Source organism: Lytechinus variegatus, chromosome 4 (genome assembly GCF_018143015.1).
Source record: "Lytechinus variegatus isolate NC3 chromosome 4, Lvar_3.0, whole genome shotgun sequence".
NCBI classification, from domain to species: domain Eukaryota; kingdom Metazoa; phylum Echinodermata; class Echinoidea; order Temnopleuroida; family Toxopneustidae; genus Lytechinus; species Lytechinus variegatus.
The window spans coordinates 16,389,899-16,414,689 of NC_054743.1; positions in this window are offsets into that span (position 1 = coordinate 16,389,899).

Consider the following 24,791-nt stretch of genomic DNA (forward strand, 5'->3'; position numbering starts at 1 on the left):
GGATCCAGGGGATGGCACGTCCCCCCCCCCCCGAGAAGAAAAAAACAAAATTTGTAATGTAAAAATGCCATTGAAGCCGAGATGTACCCCTTTTTGAAATCGAAGACTTCATTTTTTTTTTTTGCTTGTCAGTTTTTTGGCGGGTACGAAGTATCTAAAATTAATGGTTGAAATCCTTTTTTGGAAAATCCTGGATCCGCCCCTGACTTTGACCAATGAAATATGGGACCATGCAGTAGGCCTGCATTTTTAATTTTTGGATAATGGTATACGGGTCTTACGATATTGTTTGAAAATATTAGTCATTTAAAATACACCTATTGAAATTATCATTTCCTAAAAGTCATTGTCATGTTGTCCCATTCGACTTTGCCCAGATCTATTCTCTCTTTCCCTCTCTGTTATTCTCTTACCTTCTTCTTTCGTCTTTCTTGTGTTTTATTTTTTCCTTTCTACTCCTCTCCCCCTTTTCGTTCGCTCTTCTCATTCAGATCAGTCGGTCTCTTCTTTCTAAATCTCCCCCCTTATTCTTCCTCAACCCCTTTCTCTTCTTTAATCTAATTCGTTAATTCCTCTTCTGTTTTCCGTTCTTTTCCCCTTTCGATCTTCTCTTTTTTTCTATGTCGATTATTTTCTCTTCTTTTTTGTTTCTTATCTCTGCCCTTTCTTCACCCTCCACCTTTCCCCCTATTTTCACCTTCTCTTCTTTTTCGTTTCTATTCACATAATTCTGTTTTTCGTTCTTCTCTCTTTTTGCCGGTTTTTCTTTCTTCTTTCCTTCCGTCTTTTCTCCCTCCCTCACCCACCGCCTCATTCCTCTTCCTTTTATCTTCGTTCCTCCTTAATAATTTATAATATTATTTCTGTTTTCGTTCTCCCTCTCACCAGAAAGAGAGAGGGATGATAGGAATTAGTGAAAACAGGGGAGGAAGAGAGGGATGGGAAGGAAAAAGCGAAAACGGGGGGGGGGGGTGGGAAGGAATAAGCAAAAACAGGGCAGAAAGAGAGAGGGATGATAGGAATTAGCGAAAACGGGAGGAAGAGAGGGATGGGAAGGTAAAAGCGAAAACAGTGGGGGGGGGGGGGAAGGAATAAGCAAAAAACAGGGCAGAAAGAGAGAGGCATGGGAAGGAATTAGCAAAAACAAGGGGGGGGGAATTAACGCAAACAAGGGAGAGAGGGGTAGGAAGGAATTAGCGAAAACAAAGACAAGAGCAAGGGGATCGGCATTATACAGTGATAACATGAGAAAAAAAATATGACACAGCTTTTATTGATTCTGTTGTCCTTTCTCTAAAATTTCAATTTTCTTCTTGTAAAAAAATATCAGTGGTGTAACAGGCAGGGGGGCAGGCTGCCCTTGCTGATTTCATCGCCATAATATATTTAAAAACGGTGGGGGGCGGAATTAAGAAAGGGAGCAAAAAGAGGAAAGGGAAAGAAAGCGAGGATAGGGGAAATGGAAACGGAAAAGTGAAAAAAAACAATGGAGGATCCAGGGAGGGGGGGGGGGGCTAATATTTGAAAAAAAAAGAACGAAAAGGCGCCGCTTAAGAAAATGAAGGAAAGAAAAGAACATTTTGACAGGGTCAGACTTTACCCCTTTTTCAATTTGTACTTTTATGGCGCCGGTGAAGTACAAAAATATGTATGCCGCTCGGCATTACGCCCCCCCCCCTTCGCCAAAAGCTGGATCCGCCTATGAAAAAGTAAGAAAAACATACAAAGCGGGAAAGGAAGGAAAGAACATGTGAGAAAGAACAAATCATTCCATTATGCTAGCGTGATTAGTCAGAAAGGGAAATAAATGACAAAGATGCACAAAATAGCAAACAATTAACGGCGGGAAATCAAGGTAGAATGGAATAAGTCAAAAGTTCGATTGGAAAATTAACAAAACGGACAAAGAAAACAGAGAACTATAAACACAACCGGGTTGTCTTGTTTTAATGTTTGAATCATACTTGCAATTAGATTTAAAATGGCGGCTAGTTTTAAAATGGAACTTGGTGATTTTATTATCTATTTTAAATCTATTTATTATTATTATTACGTTTTTCTCTCTCTTTTTTAGGGGGTCTCTCTCCTCCAAAATAAATCATTCAATCTTACAAAGGCTTTTGCATGGTCTCATTCTTTATCTGTTACTGTGTTAGAATAAAATATTGGTTGTGCTTGATTTCGATCCGAATCAGCATTCATGTTGGAGGTGCCATGGCCGAGCTGTGTCTGGCTATACATGGAGAGCGCGGTCAGGCGCCGATCCCCGCGGCTACGACATTTTTGCTCTTATATCCTGCATTCAGATACATGGAAATCCTTTACGCATTATTTGTAACTTGGTGTGCACTTGTTTGTTTAAAAAGTAAAAGCGTATCTTCCCTAATCCATCCTCTGTTGGAAATTATGATGGGACTTAATTACTCATGGTACCTCCTGGCTCTTTTTGTTGTAGAATTAAGACGTTTATGTCAAGGTTTTTTTTCTCTGCATCACTTTTAGAATCACTTTAACCTTTTTTTCATTATACCTTTCTGTATTTTGTTCTAATTTTGAATCATTTCAATGCTGTATACCCCCCCCCCCACATGATCGGTACGATATTGAACCCATTTATTGAACAAATTATTCGCGTTTTTACTCACACTGTCTCAATCTAACTTAAATATTAATAAAACATGAGCACATAAGTAAAGGTGAGGTACGAATTATTTTGAAGGCCCATCTTACCATTTTACAAGGGATATTTTTTTTAGAACATGCGGTTAAAGTTCAGGTCATAATGACACGCTTGATAGACTACATGTCACGAGTCCGGGTAAGAGTAAACGCCATCGACATTCAAACAAGCCGATGGCACAATCCCTCCTCCATGGTTTTAGGTCCAACTTTTTAACCCCGCCTTTTATTTCATTAATAAGGGAGATCATGGCATTCTTTTTTTCTTTCACGAAGATTATAATAAAACCCCGGTTTAACCAATGATGTGTACGTAGACGATAATTGATTGACGTGGAACGTTGTTTCGTCTTGCAGTCGCGCGTGACTAGCAAGTTGACTATTGTTCTCAATGCAGCCTCCTCATTGGTTAATCGTTTCGCCTTTTTTTGGCACGCGGTTACTAGGGCCTTTCGGTTAGCTCGGCGGTGGCAAAATATATTTTTTCATAGAGCAGGGTCAAAACGGAAGTCAAACTTCGAAGGCGTTTTTCTCTTGATTTTTATTTTCAAGAGCCCAATTCTTCCTCCATTCTAAAGCTAATATCCCCACTAATATTTGCTCCTAAGGGTCGAGTGATATATCAAATTAAAGGTACAGAAACGGGGAATAATAATCACAAAAAAGTTGGATTTGAAAAATTCCGACTTGTCTCTCATTTCTGTATGAGGAGTCACATATATCATGCATGCACTTCGTTAAGGAAAAAAAACCCTACAAAAATGAATTCAAACACCCCGCATTTAACGGGGAAGTTCACCCTGAAGAAAAGTTTGTTTTAAAAAAATTGCAGAAAAAACAAATTAGTGTAGGTTTGAGAAATCTCCATTGAGGATTAAAGAGTTATAAGAATTTTACATTTTGGATTTGTGACGTCATAAACGAGCAGCTGCCCCATGCGTTTTGTAATATAAATGTATTAATTTATCATTTTATTAATTTTTCCTGATGACTTCATTTGTGTTTACCTCTCATGATCGGGTATGAACATGATCGAGTATATTTATATGCAGTAACAAAAAAAAATAATTTTTTGCAGTGTAGAAAATGACATTTATTGATGCTTTTCGATTTGCTATGTAGGAATGCTGCTCGCATATGACGTCACAAAAGAATCATGAAAATTCTAATAACTTTTTCATTCTTTGATGGATTTTTTATCAAATTTTCGGCAATATTTTATTATTAATTTCTCTGTTGTTTCTACAATTAACTTTTTGTCAGGGTAACAGAAGAGATATTTCTGACAACAGAATTCAAAATCCGAAAACCAAAACAGGATGATAGAATTATATAAGGCATGTATGAAAAGGGTATAATGAATTGAATTAGTACATTTTGTTTTTATTTTTCATGGATGTCTTCTTTTATGTTTTATTTTGGTGTTAAGTTATGATCTCCACATCCAAGCTCTCCCACAATGCTTGATCTTTCACACATTTATATCCATCGTTTCTTCATCGAAAAATCGGAAATCGTCGTGTTTGGACATTGCTTGATGGCTTTCGGGAGGGAACCTTTGATATGAAAACACAAATTGAATTAATAGAATGGAAAAAAATATTGTGGTTCATTGGCACATGTTATGATAATCATAAAATAAAATAAAAATGATCTAACAAATATTGACATTGATAAGATTTACGATAAATGGTAAGCGATAAGAAGATATGAGATTGGGTGAAGCATTCTCATTGGTCGAGAGCATAGTAAGTACCGATTGTTTCAAAGAACTTTGACTCACCATGCTCATGGAATACAAACACCGGGGACCAGTAACACGAAGTTTATCGATTGATTCTGGAGCTGATTTCTACGATTGATTGCATTGGTTATTACCCATGATTCATCGTAAAAAAAGCCCCACGATCAATTGCTAAGCTTTGTGTTACGGACCCAGTTATGGAAATAAGTTAATAACTGAATTGCCCGATTGATTATTTGGTTAGTGAGGTGAAATTATATCACTGGGGTATGAAAAACCCGGGAAATAGTATGATGCGAAATGACGTAAACTTAAAAGTCACGTGACCTTAGGAGGCGTTGCCTTGAAAAGTACCCAAATCGTACAGAACGTATTGTGATAACATTTTTTTTCAATATGTTGTTCTGGTGCCAAGGCGGAACGACTTTTTTTCAGGACTCGGTGACACTGGCATGATTGCCGTGTCTGCTACCCAAATTTAGTGTTGATTATTATCAAAACGAAGAAGCGAACGAGACCTTGTCTTGATTGACTGGAATATTATATCAATGATAATTATATAAAACATTGGATTAATGCGGAGAGACGGCATTTATGTATATGTTTGACCTATGAGAAGTAAGTACAAGAAAGCAATATTAATCATTCGAAACTATGTACTACAATGTTAGCTTACAGGCGATTAATAAGTTAGCGCGATATATTAAAAGACCTAAATAGTAATTTGTGATGCAAATGTGAATTTGACCACACCAATGACAACCGTTTCGTCAGCTCTGTAATTTTTAATTGCAAAAGACCATTTTCCCCCTACGTTTCATGAATCTGATTTTTTTTTATATAGAAATATAATGTTACAAAGATGACAAAGATTACCAAGACTAAAAATGATGTCAACGCAAAATGTATAATACATTTTATTTCGAACTTCGCAACGTTCATACTGACCTACTTTGTCGATCAGATGTGGATTGTTACTCTATTAACGTGTCAAACTCTTAAGTATGAAAGTTTTTTTGTATTTGAATCCAAGCATTAAGATAATAGTACAGCAGATTTTATCCTGCCATCTTGCTCTATTCACAACAGTGGTTTATTTTCTTTTATTTGTTCGCACCGAAAGAAAAAATAGTTCATAAATGATTTTTTTTATATTATTCGTTTGAGACAATTAAGCTTTCAATAATTTCGTATAAAATTAACCCTATTAGTAAACCGGTATCGGACACCAGAGTTGCCTAGACAGAAATTATCACAGCTAATAGTAAAAGGGGGCAACTTGTACCTGTCTGGCAAGAAGGTGTCTGTCGTTGTACTACCGGGTTCAGTGAATCATGAATTACCTCTTACAAAACAATCAAAAATTTAAACACTACAAAAACAATTGTGAAAATATTAAGACCAACAAAAAGTGATTCCTTATTATTATATAGAGAAAATGATAAAAATTAAATTATGTTAGGGCGTAAGTATTCTCTATGAATTACCGCCCGGTACGAACAACAGCAACACAGCAACACATGGAGCGTTGTGGCCCAGTGGATTAGTCTCCTAACTTTGAAACAGAAGGTCGTGGGTTCAAATCTCAACAATGGCGTAATTGCCTTCAGCAATAAATTGATCCACAATGTGCTGCACTCAACCCTGGTGGGGTAAATGGGTACCTGGCAGGAATTTATTCCTTGAAACGCAGCGTGCGTTACAGCTGCACTGCTAAAGCCAGGGTAATTATGCTGTATATACTGTAGAGCGCTTAGAGACTTCTGACAAAGTAAGTATTAAGCGCTATATAAGCACGTATAATTAATTATAATTATTATCTCTTTTACAGAATGAACCAAGAAGTTCTGACGAGCTTCATTTTCATTAATAACTTTATAATTATTTTACAGGGCGATTTCACGATGGGGGTAAATACCGATGGGAAGGATACGAATCCAGAAACATCACTTAAAGATGAAACTCAGGTAAGAAACTTGAAGTTTATTACTAGCCTTATTAAATTCATTATACTTTGTCATCGCACAGTCGTCATGATAAAGAAAGTAGGTGTTTGCGAGAATTGTTTTGAATACAAATGTAAGACAAATCGATTTCGCAATAGCCCCATACCATATTTCATAGATCTCCTGAATAAAGACATGCCCAATCAATAAACCTATTGATCATTTAAAAGCAATACCAGCCTACTTGCAATATCACGTTTTTTCATGAATGAGGAAATCAACTCTCTTATTTAATACCCATACATTTTTATTGATCTTTTACAGCTTACTCATTTTGTATTTATCATTCTTAATTTACCTTTCCTCACTATCTTATGTACATGTATATAAATTTTCATTGCCTAGGTATTCTTGCCTATACACATATTTATCATGTCAGTTTTTACAAAGGTTACTGCTTTTAATGTTTGAAATATGTAATGAATCTTTTAATTGTTCTTACTTTGTATACATGACAAATTGGGCCATTTGGTTGCGACTCATGTATTTAATAAACCTTGAATTGAATTGAATAAACCATTGTGGATGGGTGTATATGTGTGTGGACATTGGCGGTAGAAGCCAAACAAATTAGGGGGTATAGGAATGGATTTTGGCAAGCAAAAAAAAAGGTTATCAACAATTTTTTTTTTTTTTGGGGGGGGGCAGGACCCCGCCCCCGCTTCCGCGCCTATGTGTGTGTAGATGGGTGGGTGCATGATTATTTCATTTAAATTTGATAGACGAATTCAAATTGAGAGACTAAATTCAAAACGAATTAAAATTTGAAATACTTCTAATCTTTGATATCTTGGTATATGCGAAAGAGTTATTAAGAATAAATCACTATAAAATCTGCATCTTATAACATTGGTCTAACATATGTTTAGAAGAATTCCGCAAGAACATTTGAATATCAAGTTATTTTCAGTAACGAGCGAACATGTTTTTTATAATGACAATTGCCAGAGATTTTTATTGCAATTGTCATTTCATACATGAACTGTTTAGGGCTTCTCTGAGTGCATACTTGCGTTGCTAGGAATGGAACCCCCAGTGTCCATGTCTTCTCATGCAGAATTTGGAAATTATAGACATCGACAAATCCGAGCGAACTGCGATCGCAAACCCAGGATGATGCCCCTTGCATATCCAGTCGATAAATAATAATGATGATAACAATAATAACAGTATTAATAATAATAATGATGATAATAATGTGAAAAAATATCATTCCTGCAACTTATTTTGTTACAAGGTAGATATGTGACATAGATAAATGAATATGAAATACGTGTGATTCCCTTTAAAACAAAGAAAAAAAAGGGAAAGTGAGAACATGAAATCATCAGCCACCTATTGGATATTAACGACAGCGTTAACCAAGGAGCTATTAACAGCTTCATGGTGTAACTATGATAACTACTTCCACAAACATTGCACAACTTAAATGTTCAATATCTTCGTCACTTCCTATCAGAATTTCGAATAGTGCTTTGCTCGGTGAATTTTATTTATGAATATTAGGTAATAAATATAAGCCCAGAGTAACCCTTTCAATTGTATCAATTTCACTACCTTACAAATTGATATTTGATCAAATTTTAGTGTGGTGTGGTTTCATTTTTTTTTAATTGTTTTTTAAGGGACTGCCTTATAATATAAACCTTTTGATTATTTATATGAGTGCAAAATATTAGACAGTTTTGTGTGTACTAACAAAATATTTAGAGTAATTCAACAGTTGTCTTCCTATCTCTTTAAAATAATTCAAAGTACACGTGTGTATTTTCTGTCCTCCTTTTAGTTTCTTCCTGTTTGTATATTTTGCCTTCTTGTTTCACTTCATGAATACAGAAAGGTCATCCAGTCCTGTCCACTAAATGCAACACAATTATCTAGTTACATTTTAGCGGCATGGCATTGTTAAACTAATTTGTATCTTTTCATCTATTGAAAAATTTAGAAAAGAAACTGAACTCAACTAAGAAGTCTAACTTGATTAAGTGGGTATGACCAATTGAGAATAAGCATGGGGAATTGATTTTCATTTTCACAGTTTAGGACAAAAAAGTGTTGGCTTAATTTTTAACCAATATTTCAAGATTCTACAATTGATAACGAAATTTGGTCAAAGTCTTGGGAGCCGTGCACAAAGTAGCCATCCTTGATGAGTTTTCGCAACCACCATTCAGACACTCTCTGGAACGTTAATAATCTAAATGGAATTCAAATCACAATGACAGCCTAGAGGTCATTATCGAAAATTGATGAACCGGGACAACTTATCGTCATAAGATTCAGAGTGACGAAAAATGGCAATTATGTATTTTATCCAGAGTCCACGACGACACTGTTTTGATTCACCGGCTTTCGACGAAGACGGTTTTCTCATGAAGAGTTTTTGACAAAAGATTGTCAAAGTTTCAGAAATCCTCTGCTTTGTGGATGCGGAAACACCCTTATGAAGTTCTTTTGATTTCTGTAATGTCAAGTGTTTCCCCTAGTGTAAACTTTTTAATGGGAAAGAGTTCTTGACTTAACTGTGATAACGGTGGAGGAAAAATAGGAATGCCAGCAATAGTTGCCAACTGTACCACATTTGGCTCCCTCCCTTTAATAGACTCTTTGACCACCGAACCATTTTGACTTTGCCTTTCAATACAATTTACAAAATCCATCTTACATCACCCACAATAGATGGTGGCAGTTGTATTACAAAGGCATAATGCATGCGTTAATATTTCTCACGTATAGGCCTACCTATTTCTAAACGGTATTGTGTAGGCCTACGTACGTAGCTTGTAGACACTTGTATATATTTCCTTTTAATAGACAGCGTCAAGTGAGATGAAATAAAGAAAAAATATCATGGTTCATTTGGCGTAGTCTGAAGCATGTAACCGAAATGCTGGGGACGTGCACGAAAACAAATCCTTCTCCCACCACAAAATGATACTTCTGTAAAATTTTGATCTTGAATTTTGCAAACTACCACAAATGGAGAAAATAATATTGATATAAAAAAATTGTAGAGTGTCTTGAGAAAAAGATTCGGTTATTTAAAAGAAAGGAAATGTTATTTCTGGATTTGACCATTGATGATATCAACAAATCCAATCAGTCATCTTAATAAAATACATTGAAATCAAACGATGTAATTATTATCATTTTCATTCCATGTGCTTTGTTGTAAAGATGAATGATACACTGTACATTGTATCAGAAGTTTGAGCTGTTAGTAATTAATGAAATGAAAATTTCAATAACTAACTTACTGTATTGGTGAATCTTCATCATCACCGAAACCGAATTTTAAAAGTATTAATAATTCTATATGTCTTTTTCATTTCATATTTTTTTCGTTTTTATTGATGTATTATTATTTTTAATCATATTACTTATTTTTTATTTTTTTAAATTCTTTTTACGGGGGGGGGGGGCTGTTTTGTTTTGATGACTATAATTACGCACAAATATTTTACCTTTACAGGGCCTCAAAAGCAAGCGCATGCTGTTTGTGAAAGGTCCTAGCTCATTAATATGGATCTATTTTTTACATTATAACGTCTTCATAGCGCTATTTTGCCAAATGAATATAGTTAAATGAATTCAATTGTGTATCATTTGTTATATTCTGTTTGTATCTCTTCCTAGTTGACCCAATCAAATACATGAATACATTAAATTAAATCAATTAGGAACATGTTAAAATACACTTGTATATTACACAGGCTGCTTTTAATTGGCTCCATTTATTTACGTCGAAATTGTAATTAGGTATGAAATAAACATTAGTATTTTATTTTTTAGAATTAGATACATCCGCATGTATGTTGCTCGGAAATAATTAAGGCATTCATTTGTTTTAAATTCAGCACACGACAGAGTCATGGCAGAGGGAACATGAGACTGAATATGCAGGGAGTACGAAGAACTTTCTTTTAGACGATGAGTGTGCTGGAGGAATCCAGGATCAGAAATTGTAAGTATTATTCCATTGTCATTATCTGAATACATCTAATGGACAAGTACAACGCATGGCTAATTTATTAAGCAAAACACGTGGTATTGTAGGAATTAAAAAATAAACCATTTTGGCAAATATTTATCTTGCTTCTTAAGTAAAAAACATGTACTTGTAATGATAATGGAGGAGCAAAATATAGTATTGTAAATAGCGGAAAAGGATGGCGAAAAAACAAGTCTTGTTTATATTCAAACGATAGAGCCTATCGTTTGAATATCTGACTACTAGTAGTACCTATTTATCATTTAGGTCTCATAAATTCCAAAGACAACCATTATTGCATTATTCTTTGCTTTTATTTGAAATTGCTGTTTGATCATATAGTGCACTGAGGACTCTTAGCAATCGCATTATTTGTCAGAACAATAAAATTTTTATAATCATCTTTTATTTTATGCCATAGTAACGAAATACGCGGGCAAATGAGAGGCTGAATGTCACACATTCGTACCGTTGCACCAAAGACCTTATAATATATTACTAGACCGAAAGCTGCGCGCGCGTTCACAACACAAAACAAATGGATTAGGCTCCGCCTACCGCGATCATTTGAAGACAAAAATAAGCCCTCATTGACATTCATGAGGGTACATATATTCATAATCCGGCCTGTTCATTGGATAAGAGCGTCATCATTACGCGATTTCCCCGATTCTTTGTCATTGATACTAGTTGTATCGTGTTACAAAATTAATTATTCATTTGACCTCATTACGTCATCTTATTTATTCATTCTGAAACTTTTCTTTCCACACAAATAATGGACCTACGAACACTCCGGTGAGTACGTATAAATTAATAACTACATGAATTCAGTGTACTATTCACACATTTCACATTGTGTTTTGTGATAGGTTATTTCTTTAACAAATTAGAGTGTTTGCTATCATTGTCTTGTTAAAGAAAAGCAGACTTTTGTCTTTGAAATTGAAGTTAGATTGTCATCGTCGCCCAGTGCTGCCTGTAATGTAATGTATCGTGCGGTATGTTGCCTGCAGTGTTGTTGTTATGTCGCTGTGTTTAACCACGTGTATTTTTTTGTACGGGCTCCTAGCCGGCTGGGTATCGATAGAAAATCGGGCCGGTTTGATTCACCTCCAATAAGGATCGACCGACCCACAATTGATTACAACAAGAATGAAGCTTATGTTAAGGCCAATGTCTGGGCCTAAACGACTCCATTTACATGTGCGAGTATGACTGTCAGTGTCAGTGGACCAAAGACTAGATCTAGATCTACTCTTTGTCAATAATGGCAATGAAGTTTAAACTTTTAGCCAGGAATAAAATTCAGAGTCAGACATCAAATCGATATAGATCTCGGTTTAGAACCGAAGCTTTACTTTCTAGGTCTAGATAGATCGAGAGTCCTTCGTTACTGTCTAGATCTAGACCTACGAGTAATCTAGATAAGCGAATGCTGTCGCACAGCTCTGAGTCTCGGAAACTAGATCTATACATTCATACAAATAGATCTAGACCTAGCGCATGAGATGAAATTATGTTAAAGTCAAATGAAATAAGATTCGAGAATAAAAAGATGCAGATTGTTTCTTTTAGGGGGGGGGGCAGACATGTGAAAAAAAAATAGAGAAACCTATAATTCAGAAAGCGAGGGCCAAAGTGACCAATATTACCCAGGGCCGTTTTTTGCATTTTCTAAAATTAACTTGAAGGATTTCATGCAATTTTTTTATGAAGGTTTTCACATTTCAGCTCTTACCCAAATCCCTCCCCTATACATACATGACATATGGTATGGCCATGAAAAAGATCACTTCTTATTATTGTCCTCTTTTTTTCTTTCACAAACAGGTTGAGTTTGAAGGACAAGAAAAACATTATAGTGTCTACATAGGCCTATATGGTTCAAGATGATGATCATAAGTGCATGCATCATTTTGCAGATTCTCATCCAGGTATGAAAGTTAAACTAACCCATTCAAAATTACAGATACATTACATGCATTTAGTGTTAACCATGTTTACATTAAATAAAAATAATCTGAGCCACATAGAGGTAGGATCTCTACTGAATATACACTTCTTAAATATACAGGCTCTTGAGTCTAAAGTAGAACCAATGTCAAAAGTTATGTACCTTGGGCAAATTTATAAAATAGGGTCATGTCCTTGATCTACTAGTAATTAAATGGCCTTTTTATTTCCTATTTGTTTATAAACAAAGCAATATTTATTTTTCATGTTTCATATTTTATAAAATTCATTTTATTCATTCTTTAGTGTGATATTCATATTTGTAGATTTACGATTTTTTTTAAATCTTGTTTAACATTTTGTCTAATAGGATGATGCAGTTTGACAATTTTCATGGAGGTGATTGATGATGATAAATAATTGGTGAAGTAGGCCTAATAGAACAGTGACTGGACCACAAAGAGAAATACAAACTACAGCAGTTATATGAGTGAGTTAGTTAGTGATTATTTTTGATAATGGAGGTTGTTCACATTTTTTTTGGCAACAAATAAACCTGCCTTTGAAAAACCGATTTCAATTTTGTTTTTAGATTATAATTAGTGTCGTTTTTAATTACAGATCAGAATATTCTGTGCAACAACATGTCAACTTTAATTCTGACTATTTATATAATATTCATATGTTAGTTCAGATATTCATATTTAAGAAAAATCTCTGACATTTGTTTATAGAATACATGTTGTTATAATGGAGAGTGGTATGTAAACTGTATAAAGAACAGGTTTAAGTGATTATGTTTTATAGAAATAGTTTATAAAAGTTTATAATTAGTAGAAGGAAGATTTCCTATATGTTATGTGTTGAAGAAACATATATTTATAGTCTCACTTTTCTTATAAAATTTATGTTTTACAAATCATGACAATTTTAATTTAAATTAATTGATTTTTTTCTCTATTTTTTCAATCCGCAGGACTGGTGTAACAGATGTTTTCATTCAAGAAATCCAACAATCCAACATTGAAGACTTAGGAACCACGTGATGAAGATGAAAACGTTTTTTTTTCCATGTCAAATTAAAAAAAAAAAATTATCACAACCCAAATTCGTGACGTATAAAATTTCTTGTTGATTTAGATGTTATCTGCCAGAAAATTTATGTATGGACTTAACCCCTGTTGCGACTAAACTGAAATGGACCTAACCCCTTTTGAAAAAAGCGAATTTTCTTTTTTTGTTTCACTTTTTTATAGGAATTTCAACTTTTCTATGGTATCATCTTATAGAGCTACTAAAAATCAAGACATAAAAATCAAATTTGATGAAAAATTGACCTAACACCTTTTAAAAGTGAGCTCTCCATATGTAGGAGAAAGGCGGCACAAACGAACTTGAGTGGGAAAATGATTAAGTGGAAAAAAACAGAGTAAAAAATGCTGGAGAATAAAGGGGTCAGGAAGCATATTGAACATAATAAACTATGAGTTACAAGTATGGTAACTACGAATACCAATCATAATCAAGGTTCCCACAGTTATCACAATAATAGCGATGTTTAAATAGCTGTAATTCATTATGAAACGGACGCCAGATGAAGAAAGTAGGCACGGCCGGATCCATTTTTTTTTTCTTCTTGTAATTTGTAACAAGAAATGACTCTTTTATTTTTTTTTTCAGTATTCATACTCAACCAGTGAAAATGAATATTATTGTAATAACCATGTTTTTTCCCCACCCCCACACCCCAATAAAAAAGAAAACAAAACTTTTGGGTCAATACAACAACCCCCTTTGATCTTTCCGCGGCCTCTGCCGGCTATTTAGAGTCGAGATTCTTTACATTTGTTAAAAACTAAGATTGCTGTATATCTTAACATGTGAAAATTGAGGATGGCAAAAGGACTAGAGACCTTTTTACCTAATCACGACTTGATCTACTCTTTTCATCTTCCATTTTAGAATTAACATAGGCCTATAAGACGCAATACAATCATTGTTATGTGTTTAAGTGATATCGCTTGTGATATCGATACTGTATAAAGCGCAACGTATCGTCTCAGATCTGCGCTTGCTTGATTCGCTGAATCCTTCGCGTCACGAGCGCGTAACAAAATGAATACATTAATGAGTTTTCCAAGTTGACCTTTGACGTGCGTATTGTCTAATACACGTACAGAACCACAGTTTACGAGGGAGCATCGTACGAAATTAATATTAATGAGGGCTTATTCTAGATTCTAATGGGATTAAACAAAATGGCGGTAGCTTCGGGGGCCTGCGTTGCACACAAGACGTACCATCCAAAATGTACCGTCCTAAATGTACCATAGCACGGCTTTAGGAGGTGACGTCACAATGCGATTTCATTCATTAAATAAGGTGACAATGCGCGTAAAGCTCGCTGGCTAAGTGCGCAATGCTGTCCAAGATCACGTGCGCTTGTGGGCCCTGTACAACTGATATTATAGAATGGATGAGAAAATCCCTGCAATCTGATTGGTTGAGAGCTATGCAATAATTTTTACTTTTCTTTTTTTAGTAATCGTTTATTCTCTTCTCTCATAAAACACAATTGAACATAGTAAAATATAACGTTCATTACAAAGTTTGATTTGAACTTACAAATATTATGGTTACATTTGACAATTCTTAACAAAAATGAATTTTAACAATGTCATAAATAAATTCTAAATCAATTCAATTTGTTGTGTCTGATGTACATTCTTTTCTCTTACATTTTATATATACGTAATAGATATGTTAATTGAAGCGAAAAAAAGTACAGCCTAAAATCAAATTATTCACCATTTATCACAAAGAAAACTCTGTAAAGAAACCTGTAAGTTTATTAAAATATGGGATTTATGAGAGAAGAATTACTATTGATAATCGTCGGACCTTCCCGCACACTCACATCCCACCCCCATCACACTAAAAAACGATTCACGCACAAACACCCCCTGCCCACACACCCTTACACACACACACACACCCGCACACACACCCTCACACACACATACCTCCACCAGATCAAATGCATTTCATCTGTCCGCATAAGTGTTAAGGCAGCTGTCATGAAAATAAGTGCATATCATGCATTAATTAAAAACAAACACAAATGGGTTCCGAGTGCCTCGTCATCGTGAAGTGTGAAAGTTGTCCCACTTCCTCAGGTGACCGGATAATTTTCCACGTGCCTCTGCTATTCTTTTTTCCTCCTTTTCATTTTCCAATATCTTTTTCCTTATCTCTTGAGGGGTTGGGGGTCTTCTTTTAGCCTTACTATGCTCAAAGATCATAAATTTAATTAGAAAGATAATATGATTTAGTAATTGTTCCTTCCCTATATCAAAAACCTTAACTCCAATATGAATATCCTTCCAATTAACATTTTCTATTTGACGTAATTTAAATAAACAACCACAGTCTTTCCATAAAGTTTTTATGTATTCGCAGGTGAAGAATATGTGCTCATAGGTCTCTTCACATTTGCCACAGAACGAACATAGATTATGTGTTGATAATTTAAATCTAAACAAATATTTTTTAGTATATATAAGTTCATACAGCAATTTAAATTGAAACTCCCTTAACTTGCTATTTAAGGTAGCTACCCGAGGTCTTAAACATATTGTATCAGTATCTTTTTCAGAAAAGTCATATATTCTTTCAATGTTTTTAACAGCGCATGACCTCTCAGATTTCATGTTTAACAAAGCTTCATAGATTTTCTTTGATGTAACATTAGCTATTCACATTTCCATGAAACATAAATTCGAAATTTAAAGCTGTGTCCCTGCATGTGTCTGTTTTCTTCAAGAGACATTTCCTACTTGCTGGAATATTTTTAGATACTGTGTGGAGATATTCTATCTCATCTTCTTTTAATCCCATCCTCTGGAAGGCTCTAGATGATTTAAAATTACCCCTGTCATCAACTAAATGATGTATTTTATAAATATTTCTACGAAATAAGCTTTCTTCAAATAGCATATTTCCGTCCAAACGTATAAATTTATTATTAAAGAACATCTCATTTCTTTTTGACGTTTCCTTTTTAAGCAATATTTCTTTCGTAGCACCCCATATTTCCAACATACTTATGTAAAAGCTTGGTAGGGACAATCTGCACAAATTTAAAGATATGTTACTAAAAAGTATTAGTAAGCCTCCAAAATTACGTGTCCTATTTATAAAAAATCGTTTTCATCCTATTTTCGAATCTCCGAGTATGAGTCTCTTTAACCACATAATCCTTTGTGTAAATACAAATAAGTTAAAATCTATCATTCTAAGCCCTCCTTTTTCGTAATCCATGCACATAATGTTCCTTTTTATTTTGTCTTTCCCATTCCATAAAAATTCAAACATTAACGTTTCAATATCATGAAAAACCCAAGGTGGTACTGGGGTGAGTGACGATACAAAAATTATTTTCGAGAGTGCAAATGTTTTCAACAATTGAATTTTTCCCATTAGAGTGAGATCTCTCTGTTTCTACCAATTCAACAAATTTTTAATTTTGCTTAAGATCTCTTTATAATTTATCCTTTCCTGTACCTCCACATCCAATGAAAAAGTTATACCCAATATTTTAATGACTTCTACTACTTTACCAAAAGGCATTCTAACGTTTTCTTCGGAGAGGGGGCCTAACAGCAAAATAAAGGTTTTGTCTTTATTTATTCTCAAACCTGATATTTTTTCAAATTTTTCAAAGGTTTTTTCTATGTTATCTATTGATAATGGATCTTTTATGAAAAGGGTCATATCATCTGCATAAAGTATTTGTTTAACTTCAAAATCACCAAAGTGAATTTCACGTATATCGGAATTTTTACGAATCGAATGAGCTAAGACCTCGATACATAAAATAAATAAATAGGGAGAGAGCGGGTCCCCCTGCCTTACCCCCTTTTCAACGCAGAAATACCCTGTAGATATGCCTCCATTAAAAACACAGCTTGAGGCTTTATTATATAATGTTTTAATCCACCTACACCAAGATGCTCCAAAACCGAACTGACGTAAAACATTTTGTAAAAATACGTGGGACACAGAGTCGAATGCTTTTTCAAAGTCTATTGCCATTAAATAGCCAGGAATATTATTTTGTTTCGTATAAAAAATCATGTCGTCTATTAACCTTACTGCCTCTCCTATATTTCTGTCATTTATATATCCAACCTGATCAATATAAATAATTTCATGCAATACTTTTTTAATTCTTATTGAGAGAGCTTTTGCTAAAATCTTATAGTCGACATTCAGTAATGAAATTGGCCTGTAATTCTTAGTAAACAAAGGGTCTTTTCCGTCTTTCGCAAACATAATAATAACTGCTTGTTTTTGATGTGCCGAAAGTTCCCCCTTAGAAAAAGATTCATTTAAACGGCTTATGTCGAAAGGGTGTGTGCTGTCGCGTTAGGGTGCGTCAACGCGAACGCGAAGATTCGTCCAAAGCCCCCCCGGTTTGGCCGAAAGGGTGCGTTGGGAGCGCCACGTCGCGTCGCGTTCACTGGAACGCGCCCTTTCGTCCAAAGCCCCCCCGGTTTGGACGAAAGGGTGTGTTTAATAATAATGAATAAATAAATACAAATATTTATAAGAAAGCTGAATATAAGGTATTTTGTCAAACATTGCCAATTTGCACGTAAGATAGTGGATTTTCAATCATTTAAAGCATTGACAATTTGAGGAAAAGAAAGAAAAGTTCAACTAAGAATAATAATGATAATAATAATAATAATAATGATAATAATTATGATAATAAAATCAGATACCCACCTATCCAATTAGCCACTTGGCGCCAATTTTTCACTCCAAATTCATTTCCATAAATTCACTCTTTGGGGTGAAAATTATTATTATTATCATTATTATAAGTATTATTATTATTATTGTTATTATTTTTATTATTATAAGTATTATTATTATTATTATTATACAAACAACACGCACATATTATTATTATTATAAACACAGCACGCACACATACACAACAGATACATCTCACAAAATATACTGAGGCAGGGTCTCAAGTGTAAAATATAGTAAGGTAGGGTCTGAAGAGTTAAACGTTGTGAATGCTGACCCGACATCAATTTTGGCCTTGCCCTTCCAGGACACATCTGCCGTAAGTTTTATAATTTGGGGGACACCAAATATCTCCAGGTATACGAATGTTTTCCTTTGTAATAAATACACACCTGCAAAGTATAAAATTGAAGGTAAGTTACTTTTTTTATTTGAAAGAACCTTGAAATCAGTCATAATTTTTACATGTATCAATATTACACCATAAAACATTTCCACCGAAAAATCCTCATGCAGCATGCCGTCATTGTTTTTTTTTTTTTACCTTAAAAAGAATGTTTGTGCCATATGATGATTTATGTTCCTATGCAAGTTTGACATATCACTCGTCTTTTTTGTTTGTTCAGCTTTCTTATAAATATTTGTATTTGTTTATTCATTATTATTAAACACACCCTTTCGTCCAAACCGGGGGGGCTTTGGACGAAAGGGTGCGTTCCAGTAAACGCGACGCGACGTGGCGCTCCCAACGCACCCTTTCGGCCAAACCGGGGGGGGGCTTTGGACGAATCTTCGCGTTCGCGTTGACGCACCCTAACGCGACAGCACCCACCCTTTCGAAATAAGCCCATTTGGCGCGTCTACTATCAAATCTCCTATTATAGACCAAAATACTAAATAGAATTCAACACTAAGCCCATCGTTTCCCGGTGTTTTATTAAGTTTCATTTGTTTTAAAGCTTCCAAACATTCACCTTGAGTAACTTTTCCTTCACAAATGTCTCTTGAAGCCGGTTCTAATTCCGGTATATCTTGAAAAAAGGTATCTTCCATAATCTCGTATTTTTCGCCTTCCTGTTGCGAGTATAATTTACTGTAAAATCTTTGTATTTCTTGAATTATTTCATTTTGATTAAAACTGATTTTTCCTTCTATCATTAGTTTACGTATTACTGTTTTTCTTTTATTAGATTCCATCAGTTGAGTAAAATACCTTGTATCTCTTTCACCACTTTCATAATATGATGCTCTAGATCTTACCTTAACTCCCTCATTTACGTAATTATAAATTGCTTTTAATTCATTTTGTTTACCTTCTAATAATTTTATTTTTTGCCTGTCTACCTTTCCTAAAAGATCGTTTTCTAAAACCAATATTTCTTTCTCCAAAATCTTTATTTTTTCCTTCCGTATCTTAGCCTTTTCTTTAGAATATTTTCTTGTAAAACTGCCAATTTTCATTTTTAGAAAATCCCAGAGAACTCTCTTATCTGCAATTTCTTCTTTAAATTCTTCCTTCAATCTTAAAATTTACTCTTTCATCTTTTTCTTAAAATCTTCATCGTTACATAAACTATTATTGAATTTCTAGTAAGAACTTTTAAATTTTAAATCAGATGGCAGATTATAACAATGCAACTGAACTGCTGAATGATCTGGTGCTAAGGATGGAAGTATTTTACAATTTGAAATAATTTCTTCTAAAATTTCTGATACAAACCAATAGTCCAATCTACTTTGCATGAAAGGGTTCATTTGTTTGTAGGTATATTGTTTTTTAATTCCATTTCTTTTCCTCCATATATCTATCAATTTATGTTCAATCAAAAAATCATTGAAAAGAGATTCAAATTTGGAATTCATATTTTGTTTACAAGTACCCCTATAATCTAGGTCTTTATCTCGTATCGTATTGAAATCTCCTCCTATTATTATGGGGTAATTATTCTCATTTATTCTTTTTAATGTTGTATTGAGCTTCCTCAAAAAGGTTATTTGCTCCGATTCTTTCCCACGAACTGGGAAATAAACGTTTGCTAAAACTAAATCAAACCCCTGTATGTTGCATTTCCAAATTATAAACCGACCTTCTTCATCAGCAATGACTTTTAAAACTTGGGCATCTAGCTTAGCATCTACAAGTATACTAACTCCTTTACTATGACTCGTACCATGACTGAAATATATATTTCCAACCCATTGTTTTTTCCACCTCTCTTCGATATCTTTCGTACTAAATGTCTCCTGTAAAAATACAATATCTGAACGTTTATCACGACACCAATCAAAAATTTTTCTCCTCTTTGATTCTTCTCTTATCCCTTTTACATTTAGAGAGACGAAATTACAATCCATGGATATCTTACTAGTGCTACACTCCATATAAATTATTTATAAGTAATAATAAACTTGTCCACATTTTACTGCTTCTAAATACTGACGGCGAGGCACTTTCAAATACACATCTGCAATCCTTGATCCTAACATCATTTTCACTGAGACGTCCACACCCATGCGGACAGAGAGATACAAAAAAAACAATAACCATACATTCCCCACAAAGACACACCTCCCAATTCACACACAACAAAGGGTATCGCCATAGTGTCGTAAGCATTAGAACTTAACCTATAATTCCCGTATTCGCCGCCCCCCCCCCCCCCCGACACCTAGGAAAATGAATTTAAACAACAAAACGACAAAAAACATTAAAATGAAAGTAATCAAATGCCAAAATATAAAAAAGAAACCAATGCAAATATATGAGACATAATAAAGAATTGAAATTAAAAACCAAAATAATTTGAACTAATATCAATTACCTTTCTTTTTTTTCTTTTGTATATTATTTACAATATCTTTAATCATGTTAATAAACATGACATGCACGTTTCTAAAAAAAAGAATAGATTTCATTTTTTTTTCAAAAAAAAGGGCATCAGACCCGACAGATTATGACCTGCACCCGCTAACGATCCCTTTCCATTCTCACTATAAACCCCATGTCAGGGACTACTTCCCCTTTAATAATTGTATCCCATTAAAAATATTCTCGATACAATGATTACCTTTCAAAAAAGCACAATTTTAAATTGACAACATCTTCGCATTCATGAAAGTTAGTTTTCCCAGGGTGATAATGAGGCGAAGTATTAATAAAGAATTAATTATAAACAAAACATAAAACAATGCACCTTTACGCTTGAAAGGCCGTTTTGTCAACGGTTTCCTGACTATATCTTAATCGAAATATAGGACATCCCCCTACAATAAGCTTTTTTTATCCACCATCTTATCTGTTTCCTTCCTTTGTTATTGAGATATATCAGGTATATACAAAATAGTTTAAGCGGCTACTATTCGACATACTTCATCAGTATGCTTAGTTAAAAAAAAGAAAAGGCTAACCATTTGTTTACCATTTATTTCCTCATTAAGTCAGCTCACTTGCCTAAAGCCCCCTTCCTAACTAATCATCAGGACCAAGGTTTGTTGTCATCATACCGGACTTAATCTTGTGAAAGAGTAACAATATCACACCCAAGGGCCCAAGTATCTATTTATTCCATTCTCAAAAAATCTGCTTCAAGATGTTAAGTATCTATCTCGCGACCAACAACAGCACATAAGAGCCTAACAAGAGGGCATTAAGGCATGATACCCCGGCATAATACCAAACAAATATTTTCCGACCCACCCTTGACGAGTGGCATGTATATGAGGTACACAATATATCAACTTCACGCATTGATCTTCAGTTTTGAACGACCATAGTGGCATTCCGATGCAGTATATCTGACCACTCGTAACAATGTTGAATTTTCCCAGTCGAGTGAATGCAATGTGACTATCACTTTAAAAAACAATTAAGGTGAATTTATACCTTTTGACAATCCACTCTTAATAATATGTTCAAAACTGTGGAAATACGATCAGACAGTATGCCTGATCAACTGAGTGTTGCCAAGTGGCATGTTTAAAAGTGTAACGAGTGATCAAACAACCGAGAAAATATGCCTAATCAATATAACACTTGACATAGCAACGATACCATTTATCTTGATTAATTCAATCAAGTTCAATAAACCATTAGGCATTAAGGCATGATGCAAAACAGTCGTTTTCCTATTCACCCTTGCCGAGTGGCATATGTGAAAGAGGTACACATTGTATTAACCTCAATCATTGTAACTTTTAGAATGAACATAATGGCATACCGATGGAGTATATCAGATCCACTCTTACAATAATTGGGATGTGAAATTCTGGTGTACAAAGTATAAATACGGTATTGTGTCAAATCTTTTTCTAACCGACACTCCACCCTGATAAATGTGAAAATTTGGAGAATAAAAAAAAATGATCATTTAGTTTTAGTTAATACAAGGCACGCACAATTTGCGGAATGGCATGACTCTGTATAAATTCCGTTGGCCAATGTTTAAATGACCAAAAATAATCAGAGTAACAATTCCATTCACAATAATGTGGAATTTCCCTTGTCAAGTGGAATGTAATGTAAACTATCATTCAAACGATTAAAGTAATTTTATACCTTCTGACATTCCACTCTTAATGAAAATATATTCAAAACTGGCGAAATACGGACAATAAGGTATACATGTTCAACTGAGTGTTGCCAAGTGGCATGTGTAAAAGTGTAACATGCGATCAAACAAAAAAGTGCCTAATCAATGTTGCACTTGACATAGCATCGATTTCATCGTAATTATTTCAACCTTGAAGTTCAGTAAACAGTCAGGCATTAAGGCATGATGCAAAACAATGATTTTCCTATTCAACCTTGCTGAGTGGCATGTATATAAGAATATATACAATGTATTAACATCCAGCATTGTAGCTTGTCTTTTTGATCGAACATAATGGCATACTGATGCATGATATCAGACCCCCTCTTACAATAATTGAGATGTGAAATTCTGGTATACAAAGTATAATACGGTATCGAATGAAATCTTTTTTAAACCGACACTGTACCCTGATAAATGTGAAAGTTTGGATGAATAAAAAAAAGTCATTAATTTTAGTCAATGCAAGGTACGCATAATTGACTGATACTTGCGGAGTGGTCAGTAGCGGACCGCGACCCGGACGAGACTAAGCACTGGGGGGGGGGGGGCACTGCATTGTCTGTGGACAATGCCGCCCCCCACGCCTCGCCTCCGGGCCACGGTCCGCCACTGAATATGTATAAACTCCGTTGGACAATGCTTGAATGCAAGCTTTTATGACACTCTTTAAAGCCAATTTATACCATCTGCTATCCAGCCACTCTTTAAAGCCAATCTACTATCCAGCACCCCGCCCTAAAAAAACATTCGTATTCAATTTGGGATGGACAAAAATAATCAGCGTAACAATTCTATTCACAACAATGTGGAATTTTCCCTGTCAAGTGGAATGTAATGTCGACTATCATAAAAACAATTAAGGTGATTTTATTCCTTTTGACATTCCTTTCATAATGAAAACAAATTACAAAAGCTGGCGAAATATGAACAGACATTCAGGTATGCATGATCAACTGAGTGTTGCCAAGTGTTATGTGTAATAGTGTAACACGCGATCAAAACAAAAAAAAGAACCTGACCAACATAGCACTTGATAGCATCGCTTTCATTGATCGAAATTATTTCAATCAAGTTGAGTTCAGTGAACAAACAATCATTTTCCGATTCACCCTTGCCGAGTGGCTTCTTTTGTTATTCTTCTGTAAACCAATACAAATTGAGATTTGGTATGAGAAGAACTGCTATAACCATGTGCCATTTATTAAACTAGCATGATACGTGATAAAGGAATGAAGAAAAGGAAAATCAATAAAATAAATGGTAGAATACTTAAGATTCCATATAAAATAGCGTCGTTTTAATCAAAACAACTAGAACAAAATAAAGCAGATTTCTTGCCTCTCAATTAGCTGGTTACATTCAATAACGTTAATGGAGCTATTCAAATTGCCCATGCTAATTTGTTTAGAGCCATTGTAACATAGCTCTATTCAAATAATGTTCTCTGCCAATTAAAGCTATCTGCCTGAAGCAAATCTTTCTATTCCTTCATTTTTTTTTGTTTCATTGAATATGTAGATCAATAACCATTAATAAAATTTCAAACATTCTAATTGTTGGAAGAGTCATCCCGTGTGCTTATTATAAAAAAAAACAAACAACCAAACAAAAACAAAAACCTGGGATGTGCGATAGAAAAAGACGTAATACACAGTCACCAGCAATGATGCAAAATTGTAAATGCACACAGAGCTATTCATCCTGTCTACCTTCTCTAGCAATATTTATTCTTTTATGAAACTGATTTAAGGTTATGCCTTTAAATTAGACTAAGAAGATTTACTGTCATGTGCATTCCATTCCTTTTTTTCTTTCTACCCCCTTTTTGGGGCTAAAAGTGGTTTAGTGAATGAGCCAAGAGCTCCTTGAGAAAACCCTTCATACCTTGCAAATTCATGCTCAAAATTAATTAATTGTAAATTAGGTAATATTTGTGTACCTATATACCTTTTCCACAAAATAGTAAATAAAGGGTGATTGTTCCATCAACGTCTTCTAGTTTC